A 26,254-nucleotide genomic window follows, 5' to 3' on the forward strand; every position below is an offset into this window, starting at 1 on the left:
CTTTGTTCCCCTTTTAAAGATAGGTCCTGTCTTGTTCATGGATGGGAAGATGTTCTTTTTCAGGGATCTCAGACGAGAACTGGGGCACAACGCCTGGTTTGTTAAGGCCACAAAAACAGAGGCAGGAACCTCTTCTCTCCTGCTGGCAAAGAACCCCAGGTACCTAAGAGACAGGGACTCACATCCCTGAATGAGCTTTAAAAAAGGCAGTGGTTAAAAAGTTTGGCTCTGACCATTTCTTGTTTCCACAGACTAGACATTTTAGCAAACTTTAGAATTCCTTGGTGCTAAACACCGAGAAACTCCCCTTTCTCCTTCACAGAGGGCTTTAACGCCCCTTATCTCACTCAGGCTCACGACCGCCCAGAGTTCAAGAATTGTCCCTGTTCCCATTGGACAGATGGGGAGGAGCCTGAGGTGCAGAGAAGGGAAGTGACCTACCCAAGGGCCTACACAGCAAGGCGGTGGCAGAGCCAGAAAGAGAAGCTACCAGTCCTGACTCCTGTTCTAACAAACAGCAAAACCCGCCAGAGGCAGGGATAGAGCCCAGGAATCGAGATGGTGGGGAAACTTCATTGAAACCATTTCTGTCAGAAAATCCCCTTCAGACTAAACGAGTTTGTTTCTCAAAATCAAAACAAGTGCGATGAAAGTTCTTTGCAAAAATATTTTGTTGCAAAACAAAAGCATCTCCTGTTTGTCACAGTGTGTTAAATTGTCTTGTCGCACACAAAGAGGAGACACTTAGATCTCGAAAATTAGATAAGATGCTTCAGTCTGAGCTAAGTAGTTGCTACTCTTAACAATTTCAAAATAAAAAAAATACAAATAAACTGGACAATTTCAGCTATTCTATTATGTCATAATCTGCTCTGAGTAAACGTGATAGGACACCTCAAATTACGCACTACTCCTAGTGACTCTCTCCAATGTATCCCCATCCTCCACCTACTGTGAGGTAGGTAGGAGCAGATCATTACTATGAAGCTAAGGCTCAGAAAGGAGAGGGAGAAGCTAAGGCTCAGAAAGGAGAATTCACTTGTCTTAGGTCACACAGCCAGCCAGTGGCAGAGTTGGGAATAGGACCCAAGAGCCCTGATTTTCAAACTAAGCATCGGATTTTGAATTTCAGACACTGAATAAAGTGCTCTCAGATGAGCTCCAGACCAACAACAGTTCACAGTAATTATTCAGCAAGTATTTGAGGAGAACTGCAATGTTAGAGAGAATCATGAACTGCTCAGAGACCATTAATGCAGCAAAGCAGCAAAATTTGTCAAACATATGACTGGTTCTGACTTATTTCCTTGGTCTTAAAAGAGAACAACAAGGACCTGAGTCTCCTCCCTGTCAATAACCCCCTGCTCAGCCAATCAGGGTAGAGACTGAGGATGGGAGGCTGAGGGTTCTCACCAGAGAGCCCAAAGGATGGCCCAGGTCACCGGTGGGGATCACTGCCCAAGCACTATTTCAGCCTCACATTTTTGGGTGGACCTCCCACAGTGGGAGCTGCCGAGCCCTCCCCTGCAACACACACACACACACACACCCCTCCTGCTGTTGGGAGGGGAACAGGAAAAAGGACAAAAGAAGCAAGAGACGAAGAGAAAGGAGGGGGGGGAGGGATGGAGGAAAAGGTGAAATAAAAAGGACAAACCCCAATGTCTCCAGTGATTCTAAGGGACAAAATCCCAGGTGCGGAATAAAATTCTGCCTCCTTAAGCTTCTGTTTTCCATGCCTAAAATTCAACTGTCACCAGATGGATCAGACTGAACAGGTTTCAAACCTCGAGGAGGCTCTTACCTTCTAAACAGGGATGGCTGTTTTCTAGTAAAATCACTAAAAGGGAAGAAGAAAACTCGAAAGAGGTTCCTCCTGGCGCTCACGTATGTGAACCCGAATACTCTCGTAGTCCTCAAAGAGAGACCTGGAGAAGGAGACTTGCTGAAGCAAAGCCACAGGGGTCTCTGAGATTTCCCTGGCCCCTCACCCCTGTCCTGCATGGCTGATGTCAGCATCTCTCTGTGAGGTCACCACCTCCCCACCGCCTTTGACCAATAGTCTGAGGTCCTGCAAAAAGCCTTTGTGATGTCACTGCCACACCCCTCCCTTGCTGTGCTAATGTCCTGCCCCTGCCCAGGCACTTTGGAGGTTTGAGCTACTCCCTGTGGATCACCCCATTCAAGGAGCGTTCGTTCTAGGCAGCAAGCCGGCTAGACAGGAAAACATCAGACGCTGCTCCCAATGCTACACTCAGTTTTTCAGAAATTAGTCAACTTGATGGCCAGAAGAGACCATTAGAGCATCTAATCTGACCCCCTGCATATCACAGGCCTCCTGTATGACACAAGAGCTACTTTGGGGCAAACACATTCCAGAAAGGCATCTAGTCTTCATTAAATGACATCAGGAGATGGAGAATCCACCACTTTCCTTGGTAGCTTGTTCCTCTGGTGAATCATCCTCGCTGTTGAATATTTGCATCTTATTTGTAATATGAATTTGTCTTTTTTCACCGTCCAGCCACTGGGTCTTGTTATGCCTTTCTCTGCTAGATTCAAGAGCCCTTTCATATCCAATCTTTTCTCTCCATTAAGGCCCCTCAACACTTCAATGAAGTCACCTTTCAATCTTCTTTTGATAAGCTAAACAGGTTGAGCTTGTTCAATAGCTCACTAGAAGGCATTTTTCTCCAGCCCTCAGAACATTTATTGGCTCTGTTGGTGTCACTAGGCCTAAGTAAACCAAAGTTGTGACTACAGGCCTGAGTGAACCAGAGGTCTTCCATGCTGTGAACTTTAACCAGCCTAAGATGCTAACAGACAGCAAGCAAAATGTGTAACTGTCAGCTGTCTCAGCTTGCAAATGCAGGAGTTTAAAACAGCAGAAGCGGCGGGGTGGAGGGGGAGAGGGGGGAGGAAAATCTGTATGCGTTTGTGCTGTGAAGGCCATAGATAAGCATGCGAATGAGAACTTTTCTAACACGCTGAAATGTAATGTTTAAAGTAACTGCTGTTGGGAAGGGAGGGGTGAGGGGGAAAACCAAACAAAAGGCTTACACAAACAAGTGGGGTATAAATGCTGGGACCCCGCCTGCGCACGGGTGTGCAGGATTTGAGATGCTTTTTCTCCCTGGCACCTTATTTGGGCTCAAATAAAACTGGTTTTGCTTCTCCACCCTGGTGTGTCAATTAGTGCTACGCACACCGGGCAATGAACCCTGCTGTTGCTCCGCCTCAGGCTCTTTGAGCTGGCAACAGCTCTTTGGTTATCAGACTCATGAACTGCAGCTGGATGTGACTCTTGTTCTTCTGCACAGCACAGCTCCTGGAGAAGAGGGATCTGCAAATGTACATTCATATGATACCTTTGTTTAATTGATGAAAACATAAATTGACACTTTGAGGACTGAAACTGATTTCAGCTGATAGACAGCTTTGCTAGGTATTTATGCATTTGGACAGTGAAATGTTGAGTGTTTACATCCATATCAAGCAACCCTGTACAGTGGAGCTCCTGAACAGAATGGAGAATGAAAATGAAAATGTTTTCCTTTTTTTAAAAAAAAGAAAGAAGGTTATAAGAAAACACTGGGGGTTGAATCAAGGACCACTTGATCTGCAATCAAGCACTTTACCACTTAGCTATACTCCCATGCTGGCAAAAGCATGGACTCATGATCTCCAGGACTTTAAAGGACAGACCCTCCTTCATCGAGGTCCTTTGCCATTCCCAGGCTACAGATGGTTTTAAAAATGGGGTTTGATTAAACTTGTTAAATGTGGCAAACACCACAGCTTGCACACCCACCGATATAGCTTCTCCCACTGACATAGCTGCCATCTCTTGGGGAAGTGGATTAACTACACCCACAGGAAAACTCTCTCCCTTTAGCATAGAGCAGTGGTTCTCAAACTGTGAGTCAGGACCCCAAAGTGGGTCATAACCCTGTTTTAATGGGGTCACCAGGGCTGGCATTAGACTTCTTAGGGCCTGGGGCTGAAGCCAAAAGTCTAAGCCCCACCACCCAGGGCTGAATCCCTCAAGCTCTGGTTTTGCCCTCCCCCAACTGGATAAGAGGGCACAGTGTGAAATGTTTGGGGACCACTGGTTTAGGTGATGTTCTCAATCACTTCTATGAAGTCCAATAAAAGCTATTCCTCACCCACCTACCCCTCCATCAGGACTGACTAGGTATGTTCTGCTGCCCTTCACTCATGCAGGAAGGATAATAACATTTCATTCCACTCAATCCTAAAGTGATTTGTAACCTGCCACCAGCCAAAACTGGTCATTTTTGGGAAAGTGGCCCCATCATGCTGTATATCTAGGCAGAGTAGGTTTGTCTATGCAAACATCGTCTGTTCCTGAAGTCTTTCCCCCAGCTCCTCACTAGATGTGAGGAGGGAGCTCATTCAGCCCCTGCTTCCGCTTAGTATTTAAAAATGCCTTATTGCCCCTGTCTCTGCCGGCCTTAGATTTCTCCTCCTGTCCTTTTCTTTACAGTTCTGATGAGGTGGCCGAGTGGTTAAGGTGATGGACTGCTAATCCATTGTGCTCTGCACGCGTGGGTTCGAATCCCATCCTCATCGGATGCATTTAGTCTTCACCCATCCTTTATAGACAACCATCTCCCCATTTGGTACAATGACAGATCAAACAATGGTACTTCTTGCAAACAGAAACTCAGAACGCCCTTACTTTAAATAAAATGTCTAAATCCCAGATTTCTAAAAAAAAAAAAAAAAATTCTCTAGTTCTGTATTTCTTAGTTTTTATCTCAAAAGGGAACATCCTCCTCATCTCCCTCAACCACCCTGGCACCTCCCCAAATTATTAAAATATCCTCAACCCGAGCAAGGCCAGAGCAGTGAACCAGAGCTAGTGTCTAGACCAAGCTGTTCTGAAGGAGGCAACTCAAACATTTTCTCCCTGCTTCCTTTGGCAAGGTCTGACTGAGAAAACAAAATTCCCCAAACTGAAAATTTTCTGCTGAAACACCCATACTAGTCTGTTTGGGGACGTTGATTTGAATCTATTATTATTATTCTCTTCTGATTCATCTCAGTTCAGTGTTTGTCCTCCAGATGTGTTTACAGGTATTGAGGTGTGGGGGAGAGAGGCCAAGTCATGATGTCTCTTCCTCCCTTTCATAGTTTCTTCCAACTTGCTAGGAAGCTCCTTTGCTACGATGTGAGTCAAGCAGTGTCCATTGTCGCTGTGCTATCTCGGAGAAGTCTGCATTGTACACGGTTCCTGGGATGGTCCTTGGGAGTGTGGATACCTTGAATGGGCCAGCAGCGAGTCTGGCTCCTCCCTTGTCGCACCTGAAAGGCTGGTGGGGGCATTTCCCAACCTCATAACATATCTCAGTAACACACAAAGAGCAAAACTTCATAACTTCCCAACCAATGCGAGCACACATAATCCAACATGATATTAATGTTCAACAGATCAAGACTTTTGAAATAACACCTCACCAGGCAGACTTTGTACAAACCATGTCATCATTATATGAGAGTGGTGAATATGGGGCTTCCAGGTGCTGCTTTGAGCACAGCGTGCCACACCTGGGCTTACACTGCAATGGAGACGTACCCTTAGAGTCCATCTCTCCTGGGATAAAGATGGCAGCAGGGATGGCCTGGGTCATCTGATTTGAGCTCATGGAGCTAAAGCTGAGGGGCTAAAAACTGTGGTGCAGATATTTGTGTTCACACTGAAGCCTGGGTGATCTCCAGGGCCTGCAGACATCAAACGATGAGGAATTCTGCACACAGAGAGGACCCTGCTAGTGGAAAATGCCTTTGGAAAAGCCCCTTCTGTCACCTGCTGTGGTCGTACAGTGCTCAGTCCTCTGCGTTGTGGCCTCAAGAGCCATGGATGCAAGTTGAGTTACGATGACCTTTTCCTTGTCTCCATGTTTCTTAGGTGCCTCCTTCCAACACTTTCAGAAAAAATGACTGGTTTCTTTTGGAAGCATCTGCACTGCAAGGCAAAGGCATCTTCTCTGCTTCATCAAAAGATTGACCAAAAGGTGGGAAGAGCAGACACATTTGGCAAGGCACCACTGGGTGCTGCATCCCTAACCTCCACTTTACCTGGCAGGTGCCTGGCCCAGCTTAGCCACAGTGCTGCTCTCTGGGACTTTTCTCCCAGCTGCTCCATTTCTCATCACTGACAATCAAAAGGAAGGTGACATGACCTCTGTGTGTGGACATCCCCAGCAAATCACAAGGACGTGTGGCACAGGCTCTTGTGTTGCAGCAATTGCAGTCAAAGCAACCGCCATGCCAATGCCAGTCACAGCAGCCTTTTCATCAACTCCAGGCTTGTGATTTGATTCTTTCCAATGCTTCTCTCCAAAGAAGCCTTTTCCTTAGCAAGCAATTACTTGGATACCAAGAGAGGTCTCTTCTGTTTCCTAGAAAGACACAGGAAAATGTGAGCAGAGGAGACAAAAGCCATGCAACAAGGCACCACTGGGAGTTGAACCCAGGATCTCCTGTTTACTAGACAGGTGCTTTAGCCAGCTAAGCCATGGTGCCTGCCTTGCAAAAGAGTTTACAACTGTTCCATTTGATGGTTCAGGATAACACCTGCAAATTCCAAAGTACAGACGTTCCCCATTTCCCTCAAGACTTGCAGACCTTGAGGTGTCTGGCTCTCCGTGCACAGCAAGCCACAGCTGAGTTGACAGAGGGCTTCTAACATGTGCTTCTCCCACCAGCCACTGTGATCATATAGCGGTTAGTGCTCTGTGTTTCAGTCGCAGCAACCTCGGCTCAGTTCTGAGTCATGGTAACCTTTCCTTCAGCTCTAGACTTCTCATTTGCCGCTTTCCAAGTGTGGTGGGGTGGCTGCCCCAAACAAGCAGAAGAAAGATTAAGGCAGCCTTGCAGAGGCTGTGCAGAACCCAGCCTATCAGGAAAGGGCTTATTGGGAGAGCCAATCAGGAGAAGGCTTGCTGGAGCAGCCCATATATAAAGGGCTGCTCAGCACAGCAAGAGTCAGTCACTCCTTGGAGTTTGAGGAGGGAGGATTGGCTGCCCTGAAGGAAGGGCACCATGATCAGAGTAGTGCTGGGTGGGTAAGGGGAGCATGAGTGACCTCCTGGCCGACTACTGCCAGACTGAGGCCCTGATACAAAGGCGGAGGAAGGTGCTAGGTCTGTGGGGAAGTGGTCCAGAGAAACAGATGGCGGGGGTTGGAGGTGCACCCCTTTTGCCTCAGTCGCTGCTGACACAGGTGGCTACACCCTGGACTGCAGCTGGCCACTGAGGCAAGTGTCTGGGTAGAGGACGGCTGCCCCCTGGAAGGGGGGAGAGACCTGAGTGGGGCACAGCCAGAGGGCTGTGTCCATAAGAGGACTTTGAAGTCCTGAGAGCGACATGGGTCCTAATGATAGAACAGATGGCAGCCAGACGCCACTAGATGAAGGCGCACCAGGGGACCAGAGCTAACTGCCAGGATGGCCAACAGGAGGCACTGCAGTGGTGAGACATGCCCCATGGCACCAAGACTTAGCCGCAAGGAAGGCTCTCTCTGTCTTGAACCACTATTTAGAAGGATTCTGCTGACAGGTCTTTTCTTTTTATGAAAAGAGATACAAAAAAGGAGCCAACAGAGACATTAGGTTCAGCAAGGAAGAACTGTCAGGCCAAGCCAGGATTTCCTGGTTACTAGGAAGGCTCTTCAGCCAGCTCTTCCCAAAGACCACTATCCAGAAGCCTTTTAACAGCCACTGCAGATGTTCATCGACAAAGAGATGCCAAAATAGAGTTCTCCACTGCCTGCAGCCATCACACTACCAGGAGTTCTGTGCACAGAGAGGCCCCTGCTGGTGGAAAAAGGCTTTGGCAGAGACTCTTCTGACATCAGCCATGGTCATATAGCATTTAGCACTCTGTGTTGTGGCTTCAGCATCCACAGATGCAAGTTCAGTTAGGGGATGTTTTCTTGTCTCCACATTCGTCTAATGGCTCCTTTCAACACTTGTCACCAAAAAGACCTGTTTCTTTTGCAAGCAATGTACAGCTAGGCAGAGGCAGTCTTTTTCATTTCCTCAAAAGATCACCAAGCTGCGGGGAGAGGAGACGCATTCAGCCAGGCACCACTGGGTGCTGCATGCTGAATCTCCTCTTTATTCAGCAGGTGTCTGTGAAGGACATAATCTACACAGTGTAGAGGTCAAGAATAGGAGTTTATTACACACAGCGCTGGCAGAGTGTCACCTTGCGTATTAGGCTCAGAGACACTGTCAGTCAATTGATTACAATAGAATATATAGATGTTCCATGGGCAGGGTAAAGTGACGGGGTAGGCAGTTCAACACCCCAGGATAGGTTCTGCACCAAGACAAGATAGCACAGTAGCCAATGGCTAACAGGTTACATAATGTCTCCACCCATGGTCTCAAGTTAGCAAGTTAACATTTAATGAATAATTTGATAAAATGTGAGTAGTATAAAATATCTATGTTGAAATTCTGATTTGAGGTCCATAGGAAAGGAGCAACTCTTTTGATTGTCCAACAGGTACATTCCTAGGGGTTAAAGCAAAGAACCAGTGAAAGTATATGGCAATAAATATTGTTTTCTGTGTGTCTAAAGGCAGGCATTGGTCTCTTGGGAGGGAAGTGGAAAGATGCCATATCTTATACTGACATGTGCCTACTTCTCATAAACTCAAGATTGGATCTGTGGGAAGAATGTCTCTCTACAGAAGAGATTAACGGAAAAGGGATTCTTTGCTGAATTTGCAACTCTGAATAAGACACAATTATTTACTTCTTAGCTCCAACACCTGGCAATTTGCTGACCAGGCCTATCTTAGCAAGCAAGGCTTTCTGTTTACCCCAGTTTTCTCTTAGCTGATCACGATTTGCTAGGCCTCTGGTCCCTTGACCATACTCTGGACTTTGGCTCTGGAAAAGAGCTGGCACAATCCATAGATCAGGTTGTTATATAAACTGCACATGGATTTGAACCCTTCACATCCAGTAATGGCAAAGTCCTTGGTTCCGGCTTGTAGCAGTGATGGAATAAACTGCAGGTTGAAATCAAGTCTCTGGAGTACATCCACACCTGGGATGGGTCATTCAGTCCTTTGTACAGAGCTTCAGTTTGTAGCAAAGTCCCTTCAGAGGTAGGAAGCAGGACTGAAGACAAGATGGAGATGAGGCGTCAGTCTTTTATAGTCTCTTGCCATGTGGTCTTTGCTTTCTTTGTCCCAAGGACACTCTATCCAGCACGTGGCATAGAAAAACTTTAAAGTTCTGTCCATAGGGCAGATCCCTGCATACCTTGCTGAGTCACAAGGCATATCTGACTTCTCTCAGTGGGCCAGTTGTATAGCTGATGGTCCTTAATGAGCCATCAAGCAGGCTAGGCAGAATTGACACCAATTTGTCTGGCTGGAGTATTCCCCGGAAGCAGAGCACAAGTTTGAAATACGGGCAGCATAGAGCCAATATTCATAACGTCAACTACAAAAATGATACACATCCAGAGATAGCATAATTCTAATCAGCCAATCATAACCTCTCCATAGACCCCTTACACAACAACCTTTCTATAATATTGGCTGCAAATATAGAACAGTGGTCGCAACGGTGATCTATACAGTTACAGATTATGTCAATAACGTCACAGGAGATGACACGGCATCAGTGAGACTGATACTGGAATACTGCCTCCAGTTTTGGTGTCCTCATTTGAAAAAGATGTTGTGAAATTGGAGCTGGGTCAGCAAAGAGCCACCAAATGTTGGGAGGGCTGGAGAAAAATGCCTTCTAGGGAGCTATTGAACAAGCTCAACCTGTTTAGCTTATCAAATGAAGATTGAAAGGTGACTTCATTGAAGTGTTGAAGGGCCTTACTGGAGAGAAAAGATTGGCTATTAAAGGGCTCTTTAATGTAGCAGAGAAAAGCATAACAAGCCCCAATGGCTGGACGGTGAAAAGAGACAAATTCATATTACAACTAAGGCACAAATATTCAACAGCGAGGATGATTCACCACAGGAACAAGCTACCAAGGAAAGTGGTGGATTCACAATCTTCTGATGTCATTTAATGAAGACTAGATGCCTTTCTGGAATGTGTTTACCCAAAAGTAGCTATTGAGTCATACAGGAGGCCTGTGATATGCAGGGGGTCAGATTAAATGCTCTAATGGTCTCTTCTGGCCATAAAGTCGACAAATTTCTGAAAAACTGAGTGTAGTATTGGGAGCAGCGGCTGATGTTTTACTGTCTAGCCGGCTTGCTTCCTAGAACGAACGCTCCTTGAGTGGGGTGATCCACAGGGAGTAGCTCAAACCTCCAAAGTGCCTGGGCAGGGGCAGGACATTAGCACAGCAAGGGAGGGGTGTGGCAGTGACATCACAAAGGCTTTTTGCAGGACCTCAGGCTATTGGTCAAAGGTGGTGGGGAGGTGGTGACCTCACAGAGAGATGCTGACATCAGCATGGCAGGACAGGGGCGAGGGACCAGGGAAACCTCAGAGACCCCTGTGGCTTTGCTTCAGCAAGTCTCCTTCTCCAGGTCTCTCTTTGAGGACTGAGAGTATTCGGGTTCACGTATGTGAGCGCCAGGAGGAACCTCTTTAGAGTTTTCTCCTTCCCTTTTCCTGATTTTACTAGAAAACAGTCATCCCTGTTTAGAAGGTAAGCGCCTCCTTGAGGTTTGAAACCTGTTCAGTCTGATCCATCTGGTGACAGTTGAATTCTAGGCATGGAAAACACAAGCTTAAGGAGGCTGAATTTTATTCTGCACCTGGGATTTTGTCCCTTAGAATCACTGGGGACATTTGAGTGTGTCCTTTTTGTTTCACTTTTTCCTCCATCCCTCCCTCCTTTCTCTTCTTCTCTTGCTTCTTTTGTCCTTTCTCCTGTTCCCCTCCCAACACCAGGAGAGAGGTGTGTGTGTGTGTGTGTGTGTGTGTGTTGCGGGGGAGTGCTCGGCAGCTCCCACTCTGGGTGGTCCACCCAAAAATGCGGGGCTGAAATAGTGCTGGGGCAGTGATCCTCACCGGTGACCTGGGCCATCCTTTGGGCTCTCTGGTGAGAACCCTCAGCCTCCCATCCTCAGTCTCTACCCTGATTGGCTGAGCAGGGGGTTATTGACAGGGAGGAGACTCAGGTCCTTGTTGTTCTCTTTGAAGACCAAGGAAATAAGTCAGAACCAGTTCTATGTTTGATGAATTTTGCTGCTTCGCTGCATTAATGGTCTCTGAGCAGTTCATGATTCTCTCTAATATTGCAGTTCTCCTCAAATACTTGCTGAATAATTACTGTGCACTGTTGTTGGTCTGGAGCTCATCTGAGAGCACTTTATTCAGGTCATTCAATGTAGGAAATTCAAGATCCGATGGGTTAGTTTGAAAATCAGGGCTCTTGGGTCCTATTCCCAACTCTACCACTGGTTGGCTGTGTGACCTAAAACAAGTGAATTCTCCTTTCTCAGCCTTAGCTTCTCCCTCTTTCAAATAGGGATAATAATGATCCGCTCCTACCTACCTCAACACACTCACTCTTCCCCAACATACACGTTATCTCTCCCCCCACACACAGTCTCCACACTGCAGTTGAAAGGCAACTGGCAATCTAGTAAGATGCCCATTGAGCAATGGCTTAGGGAAACCTGCTGGCATTAGACTTGTTGGGGCCTGAGGCTGAAGTCAAAAGTCTGAGCCCCACCACCCAGGGCTGAATCCCTCAAGCTCTGGTTTTGCCCTTCCCCCACTTGGGCGGAGCTCAGGCTTTGGCTCCCCCCTGCCCTGTGTGGGAGGGGCTTGGTCCCTCTTTCCAGGGCCATGCAGTAAGTTTTTTTGGCAGAAGGTGGTTGCAGTGAAAAGAAGTTTGAGAAAACCTGGCCTAGAGCATCTCCATTACTGAGCTGCAGCAGCAATGTTGTGGGGGAGTTTGAAATGTTGATGTGTCTTTAGCCTCTGAACATGTCTAGACTTGGCTCCCTGTGGCACCCTGGGTGATCAGACACTCAAAGTACAGCCATGGAGACACCACACAGCCTAGCTGGCAAGAATCAAACTGCCACAGAAAGACACCTCTGGTTTCCTAGCCCAGCTCCCTAAGCCCTCAGCCACAATCACTTAACACAGAGGCTTTTCTACACTCTGGTTCTGTTCTCACTGAAGGGTCATTTCCAATGGTTTGCTCAGACCAGTTTCCCCAGCACACTCACTGCTGTGCAGCTCTGTACGTGTGGCCATGGCTGAGCAGCAAGAATTCCTGCCCATTTCCCCAGTGGCTGGAGCATGGCTAGAGTGTGTCTGTGGTTAATGATGTTGCTGTAGATTGTTCGTTTCCTGCCTTGGCAATTCAGACAGTCCCTTTTCCCAACATATCTCCAGCACATCAGTAATTCCAATAACGGGCAGGTTTTCTCTGGGGCACTGAGATTTTTCAGGGAGTTGGTGGCTCCTTTCTTTCCTCACCCTGGAGTAAACTCAGCTTTTTATTCTGTGGTTCATGTTTTATGGAATAATAGCAGCAGCTTGAAGAAAGAGAAGAGTGAATATCTCACTGTCAGGGCTGAAGGTGGTCACGTCCTCTCTGTTTGACCATCGCCATTTCAGGAGAGAAGGTTTCAATGGAATCGAATGCCCTGGCTCAGACAAGAGATACAGGGAGGTTTTGCTGTTCATGGATCTGTGCAAAGGAAATTGTGTCTCTGTGTGAAACTGAGGAGGGAAATGAAATGCCCACAGGGTGGTGCAATGCCCTAAGCTAAGGCAGGAGTGGGAAGGACTAGAGCTGAGGAATGACTGAAGTGGACTCATGTGGGATTGAAATGACATTTGTTTCTGTCAGGTAGTGAGAAATGTGACATTAATTCAGATGCGGGGTTGAGGCTTCCTTAGCTCCTTGTAAAAACTTGAACTTGATTTCCCAGAAGGGAGAAAGGGAAAGTCTGGGGCTGCCTTTAGTCCCTGGCTGGGGTCTCCTCGCCAGTGGAAAACATCCCTTGTTTGGTGCTGCCAAGGGGATCGTGCAGAGCTGAGACGTCCCTCGGCTTGGATCAAAGGGGGAGTTGGATGGAATTTATCACACAACCCTCCCTGCTCCCCAGAGCCCCATGGGGAGAATCTAGAGAAAGGGGAGTCATTCCTCCCCTGCGCTCCCAGAAGAGCTGCTAGGGCTCCTTCCTGCCAGCTACTCACCCCTGGATTCACCCTCAGCTCCTGGGATCTTTCTGCTCCAAAGGCGCCAGAGGCCTGGGGCGGGGAGGGTGTCACTGCACAGTCTGAAACACAAGGGAGGTTTCTGGAATTGAAGGAAGGAGCAGAAAATGGAGAGGAAAGAAACAGAGAGAAAACGCCTCTTCTCTCTCCCCTCCCTCTCCCAGCAAGAAATGTGACCAAGGACCAGCGTTAGGGGAACTGGTGCCCTGGGCAAAACTTGTACTTTGGCACTTCCCCATCACCCCTGGACAATCCCCCTCCCCCTTTAGTGCTAGCTCCTGCACTCCCAACCCTTGTGCCTCCTTCACCCCTAACTCCTGCCCCCTCCTGTGCCCTAACCGCAACGCTGTGTCCCCTTTGCCCTTAACTCCCGCACTCCCCTCCTGTGCCACCAGCCACTGCCCTGCTCCTGCACCCCCTTCACCCTAACCCCTGCACCCACGTGGGGACACTGACCTGTGTGCATGGCACAGCTGGCATTGCTGCCTGCTCCTCCCTGGGATGCTGCTCCTCCGGGCACCCCGAGGGGCTGCAGGGGCAGGGCGAGAAGCGACATCATCCGAGCTCCCTGCATCCAGGTCACTTTCCTCAGCCGGGCTGTATTGGGAAGGGCAGAGAGCAGCAGCTTCTGATGCTCCCCTCACAGCACAGCCCAGGTGGGGACAGTGACCAGGACGCATGGAGCATGTAGTGTTGCTCCTCGCTCCCCCCAGCCCTCTATGGGGCCATGGAGGAGCATTGGGGCAGGGGAGAGCAGTGAGCACCTTTGCACTGGCACACGGTGCCCTTTGACCCCCTGGAGCCCTGGGCGGCTGCCGCGGGCCCCACCCCTAAGGCCGGCCAGGCTCCCCAGCATGAACAGCAGAGAACACAGGGAGACTGGCCCCACACTGAGCGTGGTAGCCTGGGCAGCTCATAATGGAGGCTCGGGGGGCTCAGCCTCCCCAAACCTTGCGTCGCCAAGGAGACAGTGGGGCCAATAACTAGGTGCCCTGGCCAAATTGGGCCCCCCTGGAAAAGTCTCCCCCATGTCAGCCCCAGGATTGGAGGAGCTCCCACTCCCTGCTACGGCCTGGGGGCTGCAGCAGGGGCAGAGAGCGTCTCTGGTCTCGGGGCCGCAGTGGGGCAGGGGTAAAGGAGTGACAGGGTGGGGCCAGTGGTGGAACAGAGGTGACAGTGGATGGGGCCGTGGGTGGAAGGTGTGGAAGGGGGCGGAGCCACAGACAGAAGTGGGGGGGGGCAGGGTTCCGGTGCTGGGGCCCCCGCACTTGTTCTCCCTTCCCTGGGCTTTAGCATCACTAGCCCCTGCTTAGCGAGTAGGGTTCAGTGGTTCCCAAAATGTGGGGCATGACTCCTAGGGGGACACAGAGGCAAATTCATGAGGGCAGCAGCGCTCAGCCCCACTCTGCCCCAGCTCTTCCCCAACCCCACCCTCAGCCTGGGCTCCTGACTCCCAGCCCAGCCTCGACCCCCTCAACCCTGTCCGCACCCCTCTCTCCCCAGCAAGCAACAGCTCCACTCCCAGCCCCGGTTCTCAACCGTGGTTTTCAAGGGTGCCACAGCCATGGATACGAGGGCACAGTGTGAAATGTTTGGGGAATCACTGGTTGAGGGTGATGTTCTCAATCACTTCTATGCAGTCAAATAAAAGCTATTCCTCACCCACCCACCCCTCCATCAGGATGGGCTAGGTGTGTTCTGCTGCCCTTCACTCATGCAGGAAGGATAATAACATTTAATGCCACTCAATCCTAAAGTGATTTGTAACCCACCAACAGCCAAAACTGGTCATTTTGGGAAAGCGGCCCCATCATGCTGCACACCTAGGCAGAGTAGGTCTCTCTGTGCAAACACGGTCTGTTCCTGAAGTCTTTCCCCCAGCTCCTCACTAGATGTGAGGGGGGGAGCTCATTCAGCCCCTGCTTCCGCTTAGTATTTAAAAACTCCTTATTGTCCCTATCTCTGCTGGCCTTAGATTTCTCCTTCTATCTCTTTCTTGACAGCTCAGATGAGGTGGCCAAGTGGTTAAGGTGATGGGCTGCTAATTCATTGTGCTCTGCACACATGGGTTTGAATCCCATCTTCCTGCAATGCTTTTAGTTTTCACCCCTCCTTTGTAGACAACCATCTCCCCCTTTGGTACAATGACAGATCAAACAATGTTACTTCTTGCAAACAAAAACCTTCTCAGAAACTCAGAACTCCCCATGTCTAAAATGTCTAAATCCCAGATTTCTTTAAAAAAAATTCTCTAGTCCTGTATTTCTTAGTTTTTATCTCAAAAGGGAACATCCTCATCATCTCCCCCAAACACCCTGGGATGGCCCCAAATTATTAAAATACCCTCAACCCGAGGAAGGCCAGAGCAGTGAACCAGAGCTAGTGTCTAGGCTGAGCTGTTCTGAAGGAGGCAACTCAAACATTTTTTCCCTGATTCCCTTGGCAAGGTCTGACTGAGAAAACAAAATTCTCCAAACTGACAATTTTCTGCTGAAAAACCAATACTAGTCTGGTTGGGGACTTTGGTTTGCAAGTATTATTGTTATTATTCTCTTCTGATTTCTGAATCAGTTCAGTCCAGTCTTTGTCCTCCAGGTGTGTTTCCAGCTGCTGAGTTGTGGGGGAGAGAGGCCAAGTCATGATGTCTCTTCCCCTCTTTCATAGTTTCTTCCAACTTGCTAGGAAGCTCCTTTGCTACCATGTGAGTCAAGCAGTGTCCATTGTCTGTGCTATCTCGGAGAAGTCTGCATTGTACACGGTTCCTGGGATAGTCCTTGGGAGTGTGGATCCCTTCAATGGGCCAGCAGCGAGTCTGGCTCCTCCCTTGTCACACCTGAAAGGCTGGTGGGGGGCATTTCCCAACCTCATAACATATCTCAGTAACACACACAGAGCAAAACTTCATAACTTCCCAACCAATGCGAGCACACACAATCCAACACGATATTAATGTTCAACAGATCAAGACTTTTGAAATGACACCTCACCAGGCAGACTTTGTACAAACATGTCATCATTATATGAGAGTGGTGAATATGGGGCTTCCAGGTGCTGCTTTGAGCACAGCGTGCCACACCTGGGCTTACACTGCAATGGAGACGTACCCTTAGAGTCCATCTCTCCTGGGATAAAGATGGCAGCAGGGCTGGCCTGGGTCATCTGACTTGGGCTCCTAGACATAAAGCTGAGGGGCTAAAAACTGTGGTGCAGATATTTGTGTTCACGCTGAAGCCTGGGTTCAGAAACCCTCGCCCCTCATGGGGCCTTAGAGGTTGGGCTCAAGCCCATATGTCTGCATTGTAATTTTATAGAGGTTGGGAGGGAGTTTAGCAAGTGGAAATGGCAAAACCACATTGAGGGGAGTGGACCACTGACCTATCAGCTCTTAACTCCCAAACTTTCAGTAACTCTATTATCAGTGCCTGTGAGTGTAATTTAAACCATAGGTCCATCTAGCTCTGAATCTTGTCTTCTGACAGTAGCCAATACCAGGTGCCCCAAAAGCCATTCCCAAGGGACTACAAGGAGTTGAACCCACGATCTTCTGTTTACAAAACAGGGGTTTTAACCAGCTAACCCAGGATACCTACTGTTATTTAAAATGCTGTGTTTGCCCACACCTGACTCTCTACCAATCCCCACTGGGCCCTGACAAGTGTTGTTCGTGTTTGTATTCTGTAAAGCAGAGGAGCAGATGAAGTTTTGCTCCCAAGGTGTGTGTGTGATTCTTTGGACATGTCTACACTACAAAATTAGGTTAGTGTAATTACATTACTTAGGCTGGCAATGCAGTTCTATCAAGCTAATCCCGGTATAGATAGTGGCTCAGCTGTCAGAACTTTCTGGAGCTATGAAAGGGGAGGGACCCAGCCTCTATAGCAGGAATGCAGGGTAGGTGAGTTCACGGCAGATGTGGTGGGATACTGGTGGAAACCAGATATGGTGATGTAATGACCAGCAGCATTTACACTGACAATTTGTCACTTTAAGTTTTCTGCAAAAAGCTCTAGGCCTCTCGTCGAGGTGGTTTTATTTTGTCACCAAAACAGGGCAATTTTGTCACCAGACGTGGTATTGCAGTGTGTGCACCAGCCAAAAACTGCTGACCGAGGGAGCGTTGTGTGTTTTTCACACATCTGAGCAATATAATGATGCTGAAGTAACCTTGTAGTGCAGACCTGGCCAAAGATTCTCTCTCTCTCTCTCTCTCTCTCTCACACACACACACACACACACACACACACACACACACACACACACACACACACACACACACACACACACACACACACACACACCTTGCAAGGAAAACCTCACCTGCTCCTCTGCTTTGCAGAATCCAAAAACAAGCAAAGCTTTTCAGGCCCCAGTGGGGTTGGCAGGGAGTCAGGTGTGGGCAGACAGTGTGTTTTTGACACAGGCAGGTACCATGGCTTAGCTGGCTAAAGCACCTGTCTTGTAAACAGGAGATCCTGGGTTCAATTCCCAGTGATGCCTTGTTGACTAACTCTTAGGTAACCTGGTATTGGCTACTGTGAGAGGACAAAACACAGAGCTCTTTGGTCCAGCCCAGTATGGTTGTTTAAATTATACTCACAGGCACTGATAACAGACTTACTTAAAGTTTGGGAGTTAAGAGCTGATAGGTCAGTGGTCGAGCCTGTCACAGATGACCCCCTCCCTTTGGGACAGGGGCAGGTCTGGGCTCTCACACGGAATGGCTCATTGTGGCTGCCAGAACCTGTGGGCAGCTCATTTAGTTTGCATGGAGGGTTGAGTCCTCCTTTGTGCACCATGTGTGAGAATGAAAATCCTAAACCGCCCTTTGAAATAACGAAAGCAGCAGGACGTGTTATTGTCCCTGCCCCAAAGCAGACAGACCAACGGAGAAATGCCATTGAGTCCAGGGTAATACTCCACTGCCATTTTACCTTTTTCACTTGCTAAACTCCCTCCCAACCTTGAGGGTTCCCAGAGCCCAATATTGAGCTCGAGCTGAGATGCCTACGCTGCAAATTTACCATCCCAGGGCCCTAGCCTGGGAGCCTGCACTGGCACGGGACAGCCGGGGGTGTTTCATTGCAGTGTGGACATAGCCCAGCATTATGTCTACACTGCCATTAACACACCCACGTCACTAGTCTCAAACCCTGGGTCAGTTGATTCAGGCTTGTGGGGCTTGTGCTGCAGGGTTATAAAATTACAGCGTAGAAACTTGGGCTTGAGCCCAGCCTCCGAGACCCCATGAGGGGTGAGGGTCTCCGAGCCTGGGCTCCAGTCTGAGCCCCAGGAGCCCAAATCAGCTCATCCAGGCCAGCCGGGCCAGTGGGATTTTATCACAGTATAGATGCCCTCTCAGGGTATGTCTACACTGCAATGTAAGCCCAGGGTTAGCAGAAGTCATGTCAGCAGCCCCAACACATAAACATAAACCACGAGGGAAAGACTCCCCCCCACCCCCAGATAAGCTGGGCAGTGTCCTTCTCCCTACGGTTTGTAAGTCCAGCAACCAAAAGTCCTTTAACATGAGCCATCCCCTCTCTGCACCCCACTCACAGCTGTTGTCCTTAGTCAGTGCAAGCCCAGAGGTGCCTCTGTACAGTTTACCTGCCAGCCTGGGTGGAAAAGGCAAGAAATAAGAAGGCCCCGTACTCACTATGTTGTCTAAGGACTCACTCATCCCTCCACAACCCCCCTGCCCTAACATTGGTCTGACATCTACATTTCAGTATTGGGACCAAAGCCCTGGCCCACTTGGCGTTGGAACCCCTGTCGCCTGCCTAGCAAGTGCTATTGAACTGAGGTGAGTCCTCAATCGGGGTCTGCCAAGCACAGTTGTGCTGCCCTTGATTCACACAACAAGGATAACAACCCTTTATTTCTCCTGCCCCTGTAACATGGAGACTGGGAATCCAGCACCAGCCAAAAGTGATCATTTCGGCAAGCAACTCAACCTATTTCCAACATACTGTGAAATCCACATGCAGACTCATACACAAAACCTTGCAAGAAAATCTTCCTGAGGGGGTCTGAAGCACCTGCTGCTGGAGGGAAGGAGGGAGCCGTGGGTTGGGATTGAGGGGCACTGGGAATAGGAGGGGCCTGTGGGTTGGGATTGAGGGGCACTGGGAATAGGAGGGGGCTGTGCATTGGGACAGAGGAGAAGGGTGAAGAGGAGCAGGCTCTGGTTGGGAGTGAGGAGCAGTGAGCATAGGAGGGACTGAGGGTTGGGACTGAGGGGCACTGGGAAAAGAGGGGACATGGGTTTAAGCTAAAGAGTATCTTCATTTGGGGATCCAGCAGGACAGGGGAAGGCAGCAGGTGATTCTAATTCCTTAGGGATATTCTGTGTGTTTGTCTGTGTGTGTGTGTGTGTGTGTGTGTGCAGGGAAGGAACATGCTCTATGCCCAGAGGCCTTTATTCCTCCAGGCTGCAAGGACAGAGGGGCTGTCAGGAAGTTGCCCCTTCAAACCCACACAGAAAAAGGCCCTTCTGAGGAAAGGGAAAATCCTGCAGAGAAAAAGTAACATCAAAGAGGATGTGAGAAAAACAGTTTAAGATCTTCATGAGTAGTTTATCACCTGACCATGGATTTGAACTGTGGATCCTCAGATTAAAAGTCTGATGCTTTACCAACTAAGCTAGTCAGGCTCATGAAGCACAGAAACAACTTGGTGCAGAGGAGAAACTAGTCAAGAAAACAAGAGCAGGAAACAACAGGGGAAACCTGCTGCTCTCTCTGGCCCAGTCAACACTACGAGTTTATATCAAAATGTCTGTTAGTCTATAAGGGGCCACAAGACTCTTTGCTGCTTCTACCAACTGAGCTAGCCAGGCTCACATAGGAAAAGTGCAAGTTGGTGCAGAGGTGAAGCTAGTCAAGAAAATTCTTGGGTGAGTTACCAAAGCCTGAAGGGTCAAAAATATTGTCACGGGTGGTTCAGGGTATATGTTCCCCCCCCCCAAAGCAAACGGAAAAAAATTGTTTCTCGCCTTTCTTCAATGTCACTGTATGTCTACTGGATGCTGCTGGCAGACACGGTGCAGCAGTGCTACACAGCAGCATCCCCTTTCTTTCCCTTCCTGAGGGCAGATGGTATGGGAGGACTGATATCTGTCATCGTCATCCCGTGAGTGCTCCTGGTTGGCCTTAGTGAGGTCGGCCAGGGGTGCCTGGGCAAAAATGGGAATAACTCCCAGGTCATTCTCTTCTTTAAGCTTTGTCTAATGGAGATTCAGTCCTGCCTGGAATATCATAGCAGGTGGAGGCTGCCCTCCCCTTCCCGCCTTTGAATTCTACTTGCAGAGGCAATAAAGTCAGTGTTGTTTCAAATTCATGTACTCTTTATTACTTCATCACACAAATGGGGGGATAACTGCCACAGTAGCCCAGGAGAGATGGGGGAGGAGGGAAGCAATGGGTGGGGTTGTTGCAGGGCACCCCCTAGAATGGCATGCAGCTCATCATTTCTGCCCGATGTCTGGGGCTCTGACCTAGAGCAGCCATTTGCTTCTCTAGTTCTTTAGTAGGCTTGCCTGATAGTTTAGCCAGGACTGCCTTTCCATTAGAACAAAACTTAAAGAAGAGAATGATCTAGGAAGGCATTCCTATTTTTGTCCATACACCCCCAGTCAACCTCACTGAAGCTAGCCGAGAGCACGCATGACAGCAGCAAACAGTACAGTATAACTTGCAACTATCATTGTCAATTAGCAAAGCAGCAGACAGTACAGTATAGCTAATAACCTTCTTTGCTAACTTGCAAAAGGCAAGGGGATGCTGCTGTGTAGCATTGCAGTACCGCGTCTGTCAGCACCATCCAGTAGGCATACAGTGACGGTGAAAAAAAGGCTGAATGGGCTCCATGGTTGCCATGCTATGGCGTCTGCCCAGGCAATCCAGGGAAAAGGGCGCGAAATGATTATCTGCCGTTGATTTCATGGAGGGAGGATTGACTGACGACATTTACTCAGAATCACCCACGACACTGTTTTTGCCCCATCATGCACTGGTATCTCAACCCAGAATTCCAATGGGTGGGGGAGACTGCAGGAACTATGGGATAGCTACCCACAGTGCAATGCTCTGGAAATCAATACTAGCCTCAGTACATGGGCGCACACCGCCAAATTAATGTGCTTAGTGTGGCCGCATTCACTTGACTGTTTCCAAAAACCGGTTTCTGTAAAATCGGAATAATCCCGTAGTGTAGACATGCCCTGACACAGCTTTAGAACCCTCTACCCACTATACGGCCAAGAGACAGCAACTCTCAGATCCTGTGTGGATTGTCTGATGGGCTTGGGGCCAAGAGCAAACTGCATACCCCCTGCCAGAGCAGGAGAAGTAAAAATAGGGGCTTCCCAAAAAATGGGAAGGGAAGAAGAGAAAAGCAGAGAGACAAATGGAAAAGGAAGAGAAGGTGCAGACACAGGACCCTACCTAAATTCTGAAATAGATTACAAGAAAAAAAGAGAGAGAGAGCAGCATAAAGAAAATTTAAAAAACTTTCAGTAAGAACTGAATTAGAAACCTTTAAAACACCAGTTTTCACACTACCTTTACTTTTCTTCCAAATTCTACTAAAAGAAATTAAGACTTGCCACTAAACAACAGCTTTAAACAAGCTCAGATAACAGAAAAAAACCCCAAAACATTTATTTTTAAATTTGTTTTATAAGGACTAACCACTCAGTTTGTGTTCTTTTCTTCTCAGCTTCCCACAAGGAAAGCAAGAACAGTCATCAATAGCAGACAGCAGATGCATTAAGGCACCACTGTCCACGCACTTCATGCTCAGAAAAGAACACTTCAACTCCTCATCGTGGTTAGCAAGGTCAGACACTTTCAACCACACTTCTTTAGTTACAAACTATAGAAATGATCCCTGAAAGTATAGTCTTAACAAAGCTGTGCTCGGCTACACACCCAGGCTAATGTGCGCAAGCTTTATTCCCATGGTGAATGTTTTCATACAAGGGGTTTCACCCCCAGCGAATTAAAGAACAAAAATCTAAAACCAGGTTCCCATTTCATTAAAGCACAATTGAGACAGCTTTAGAAGACTGGCCACTAGAAGATGTTTATGTCGCTATTTACAGAAACACACCTCCTGATTAGCATGTGGAGCTCCTAGCAACTAATCAAACCCCTTGCTTTGCCATACCTTTCACAGGCTCCTCTGTGCCACATGACAGCCAGTCAGGCACAGACAATGCAGACAGGTCAACCCTTTCTAGCATGCTCCACAGCTGTTTCTCTCCGGCTTGCTCTCAAATTCATCTGCACTAGAAGTTTTTGCAGGGTTCTATGTTACCGGTGGTACCTGCACTAAGTCAGTGGCTCTCAACCTTTAGAGACACCTGTACCCCTTTCAGGAGTCTGATTTCTCTTGCATACCCCCAAGTTTTACCTCACTTAAAAACTACTGGCTTACATAATCAGATGCAATATTTATAAAAATAAATCACTTGAATATAAGTATTGTACTTACATTTCAGTGTATAGTATAGAGAACAGTATAAACAAATCAATGTATGAATTTTAATTTGTTACGAATTTGCTAGTGCTTTCTATGTAGCCTGTTGTAAAACTAGGCAAATATCTAGATGAGTTGATGTACCCACTGGAAGACCATTGGATACCCCTGTTTGAGAACCACAGCACTAAATCACCCTTACTTTTAGAACTGGTGCCACTTGACCCAAAGCATTGTGAACCATTTCAGTGCTAGTAGACAGTGGCAACACAGCTGCACTAGGTCTGTTGTTTCTCCCTGCACAATTCCCACGTGGAAAGAAGATATCTTCTGGTCTGACCCTATTTACTATTGTGAGCTGTATAGGCAACTTTCTCTGTGTTATGTGAGCAGAATCCACACACTATATACTACCTGTATGGCCCTGAGGATGCCACATCGGCCGCAGCTGCCGATTGGGCCACAAGTTGAGAATCACTAGTCTATAATTTTGCAAAGTCCATTGCCACAGGCTTTCCGCCCCCCCCCGTCTGCTGTGAGACAAGAGCACATGAAATTCATAGCAATATAAATATGAGTGAAACCCCCCAAATATATTTACATAAAAACTAGACAGTCTCATTTTAAAACAAAGAAAAACACAGGCCACGCAGGGAGTGGGGCAAGAGTCTCCAATGATTTATACCCTCTCCTACCCGCCATTCAGCATAAGAATTAACCTAAATGGATCATGACTATTTAAATAGAGCATCTTTCTCCTACAAAGCAGAATAAGACAAAAGGTTGAGGTTGTTCCCCTTCACATTTGGGGGGGAGGGGGGAGGAGTAGAAGGATTTAGAGGCTCAATCCACTTCAGATTATGAAAGAAACCAAGCAGACTAATGATTTACTCAAAACCCATCCCAGCCAAAAGAAAACCAGACTATCTGCACCTAAGCGTTATGCAAGTTTCTAAATAAAGCTATTAGATCTAACCTTCCTCATAACTAGATTTCTGGTACACTGAAAAAACTCCTTCTTTTATTCAGTATACAAAGCCTAACTACTCAGTCTGTGCTCTCCCCTCTCGCTTTTCCAACTAGCAGTCTATACAGTAACTCCTCACCTAACCTTGTAGTCATGTTCCTGAAAAATGCGACTTTAAGCGAAACGATGTTAAGCGAATCCATTTTCCCCATAAGAATTAATGTAAATGAGGGGGTTAGGTTCCAGGGAAATATTTTTCACCAGACAAAAGATTGTTTGTGTATATACACACACACACACAGAGTATAAGTTTTAAACAAACAATTTAATACTGATACACATCCGAAGAAGTGGGTATTCACCCACGAAAGCTCATGCTGCAAAACATCTGTTAGTCTATAAGGTGCCACAGGATTCTTTGCTGCTTCTGCAGAACCAGACTAACACGGCTACCCCTCTGATACTTGACAGTGATGATGATTGTGAAACTTGGTTGAGGTAGAGGAGTCAGAGGGTGGGATATTTCCCTTACTGCTAAATGATGAACTAGCAATTGGCTGAGCCCTCAAGGGTTAACTCTCTCACTCTGCAAGGCAGCAGGAATGGAGGGAGATATGCGCATTTCCCTTAAGTACACTGCCTTGTTAATTAGATCAGCTTGCTGAAACCCCAGCTGCTGCAAGCTCTCTCCCTCCTGAGTCCTGCTCTATGGAAGATGGGGTAAGCGGGGTGCAGGAGCAGGAGGTAGGGGGACACCCTGACATTAGCCCCCCCTCTTCCTTCCCTCCCCCCGGCACAGCCTGCGCATCTGCCTGCAAGCACGAGAGCGTGTAAGGCACTAATCCGGATAGTGGCGGCTAGGTGGCAGGGGGAGGGTGTGAAGAAGCAGCAGAGTGGCGCAGCGGGAGCGTGCTGGGCCCATAACCCAGAGGTCGATGGATCGAAACCATCCGCTGCTACGCGTGCACTTGTTTCTTTTCCCTCTGGGCCTTCAAGCGAGCCGGTGACCAGCAGAGCACCAAGAGCCTAGGCCATGAGGCAAGAGGTGGCTGAGGCGAAGCGGCCTACCAGGCAGCTCCCCGGCACCTCTGGCTGCCTGGGCTGAAGGCAAGAGGCAGGCCTGGGCGTGGCGAGGGCCTCCTGTCCTGGCCTGAGGCTGCAGTGCTTCCTGGTCCCCTTTTCCCACCACCCCGGCAGGCGGCTGCTGCGGGAGAACACGAGGGAGGATCTGGGGGCGCTAGGCAGCGCTGTGTGTGTGGCTGTCAGGGGAAAGAGCCGAGGCTCCGGACTCGACCTGCCTTTGACTCGCGTGGCTCTGCGCGCCGTCAGCCGGGGCGGGGTGGGCCAGGCTGCGGACGTGACTCAGGCTTGGGCCGCATGGCCGTGCTTTCCTGACGAGGCATGAAGCAGGCCAAGAGCTTTGCACAGCGTACAGGGAAGTGGGAGGGAGGCGTCTTTGAGCCGGCGTGTCTCCTCCGCTTCTCCCTTGCCGCTTGGGCGGAGGCGGGAAGGGAGCGAAATGTTCCCGGCTGAACGTTTTTGTGCTCGGCCTTGAGGATTAAGCCTGAGCCTCCGGCACGGCTGCTGGCAGATGGGTTTCTGAATGGCATCCAGCCTGCTCTTTGGACCACCGGCTGAAAGCACTGAGGCAGCAAAATGGGACCTTTGAGGCTCCCCTACAGGCCTCAGGGAAGCAAGGAAGCAGCACAGGCTTAGCGTCATCCCTGGGTGGGCTTGAACCACCATCCTTTCGGTTAACAGCCGAACGCGCTTACCCATTGCGCCACAGAGACATGGACGGGCAAGGCTGTATTGAGCACAAAAGCCACGCATCAGCTCAGGGTACGATATAGCACATGCATGCAGTGGATAGACAAGCAACAGCAAGGAACTGGACTGGTATGGAGCGAAAGTTCTGTGGGAAAGAACCGAAAAGAGCACCGGGGCTGTGGTACAGCGCTCGCATACACTTTCTTTGGCCTGTTTTGCTGGAAGAGTTAGCAGAGCGAGATTGTTAGTCACAGGTCAGTGGGTGGGTTTGTGCAAATACTAGACTCTTGGACGGGAGGAGGGGGGGGGCACACGACTTCTGTAGCACATGCACCACCTCTGCAACTAACGTTTGCTACCTCACTCCCTAACAACACACCTTTTACCTCAGGACTAAACTACACCGTGAAAGAGATCTAAGGACATAAGCTTAGGGTGAGCAACTGCAGCACTCACAACAATTTGATAAGATTCAAAGCTGCCTCTGCCTCTGCCTCTCCACACCAGGGACAGCAGAAAGGACATCAGCAGCACCTGCAAGAGACCAACAAACATCCATTTCTACCTTCCTCCATACGCTGCCCTTAGGAACCCCTACCCCTTAATGGTGAGTACTTTTCAGGCGAGGGTGATGCTCTCAGGCCTCAAATGCCAGGTACAGTTACTCTGTCCTTGATCCAAAATCAACAGGAAAATACACTGGATTACTCCTGCCCCAATAACAAAGAGACCAGGGAACCCGCAGCAGCTGAAATGACCGTTTGGACAAGCACTCCCATCATGCAATCCAGGGTGGGTGTTACCATGCAAATGACATCAGCCCCAAAAGGCC

At 48.7% G+C, this 26,254-nt stretch overlaps 5 non-coding genes across 5 annotated transcripts; 2 read left to right on the top strand and 3 right to left on the bottom strand.

Annotated features, from left to right (window-relative positions):
• The first annotated feature begins 4,511 nt into the window (after positions 1-4,511).
• Positions 4,512-4,593, top strand: TRNAS-GCU. Its single transcript has one exon. It is a non-coding gene; the product is annotated as a tRNA-Ser (tRNA).
• Positions 4,594-6,475: 1,882 nt separating this feature from the next.
• Positions 6,476-6,549, bottom strand: TRNAT-AGU. The gene has a single exon. It is a non-coding gene; the product is annotated as a tRNA-Thr (tRNA).
• Positions 6,550-17,628: 11,079 nt separating this feature from the next.
• Positions 17,629-17,702, top strand: TRNAT-UGU. The gene has a single exon. It is a non-coding gene; the product is annotated as a tRNA-Thr (tRNA).
• A 4,191-nt stretch (positions 17,703-21,893) lies between these two features.
• LOC120393951 lies at positions 21,894-22,110 on the bottom strand. Its single transcript, XR_005592176.1, has one exon. It is a non-coding gene; the product is annotated as a small nucleolar RNA U3 (small nucleolar RNA).
• A 3,261-nt stretch (positions 22,111-25,371) lies between these two features.
• TRNAN-GUU lies at positions 25,372-25,445 on the bottom strand. Its single transcript has one exon. It is a non-coding gene; the product is annotated as a tRNA-Asn (tRNA).
• Between the last annotated feature and the right edge of the window lie 809 nt (positions 25,446-26,254).

The sequence above is a fragment of the Mauremys reevesii genome, unplaced genomic scaffold, assembly GCF_016161935.1.
Source record: "Mauremys reevesii isolate NIE-2019 unplaced genomic scaffold, ASM1616193v1 Contig4, whole genome shotgun sequence".
Lineage (NCBI taxonomy): Eukaryota > Metazoa > Chordata > Testudines > Geoemydidae > Mauremys > Mauremys reevesii.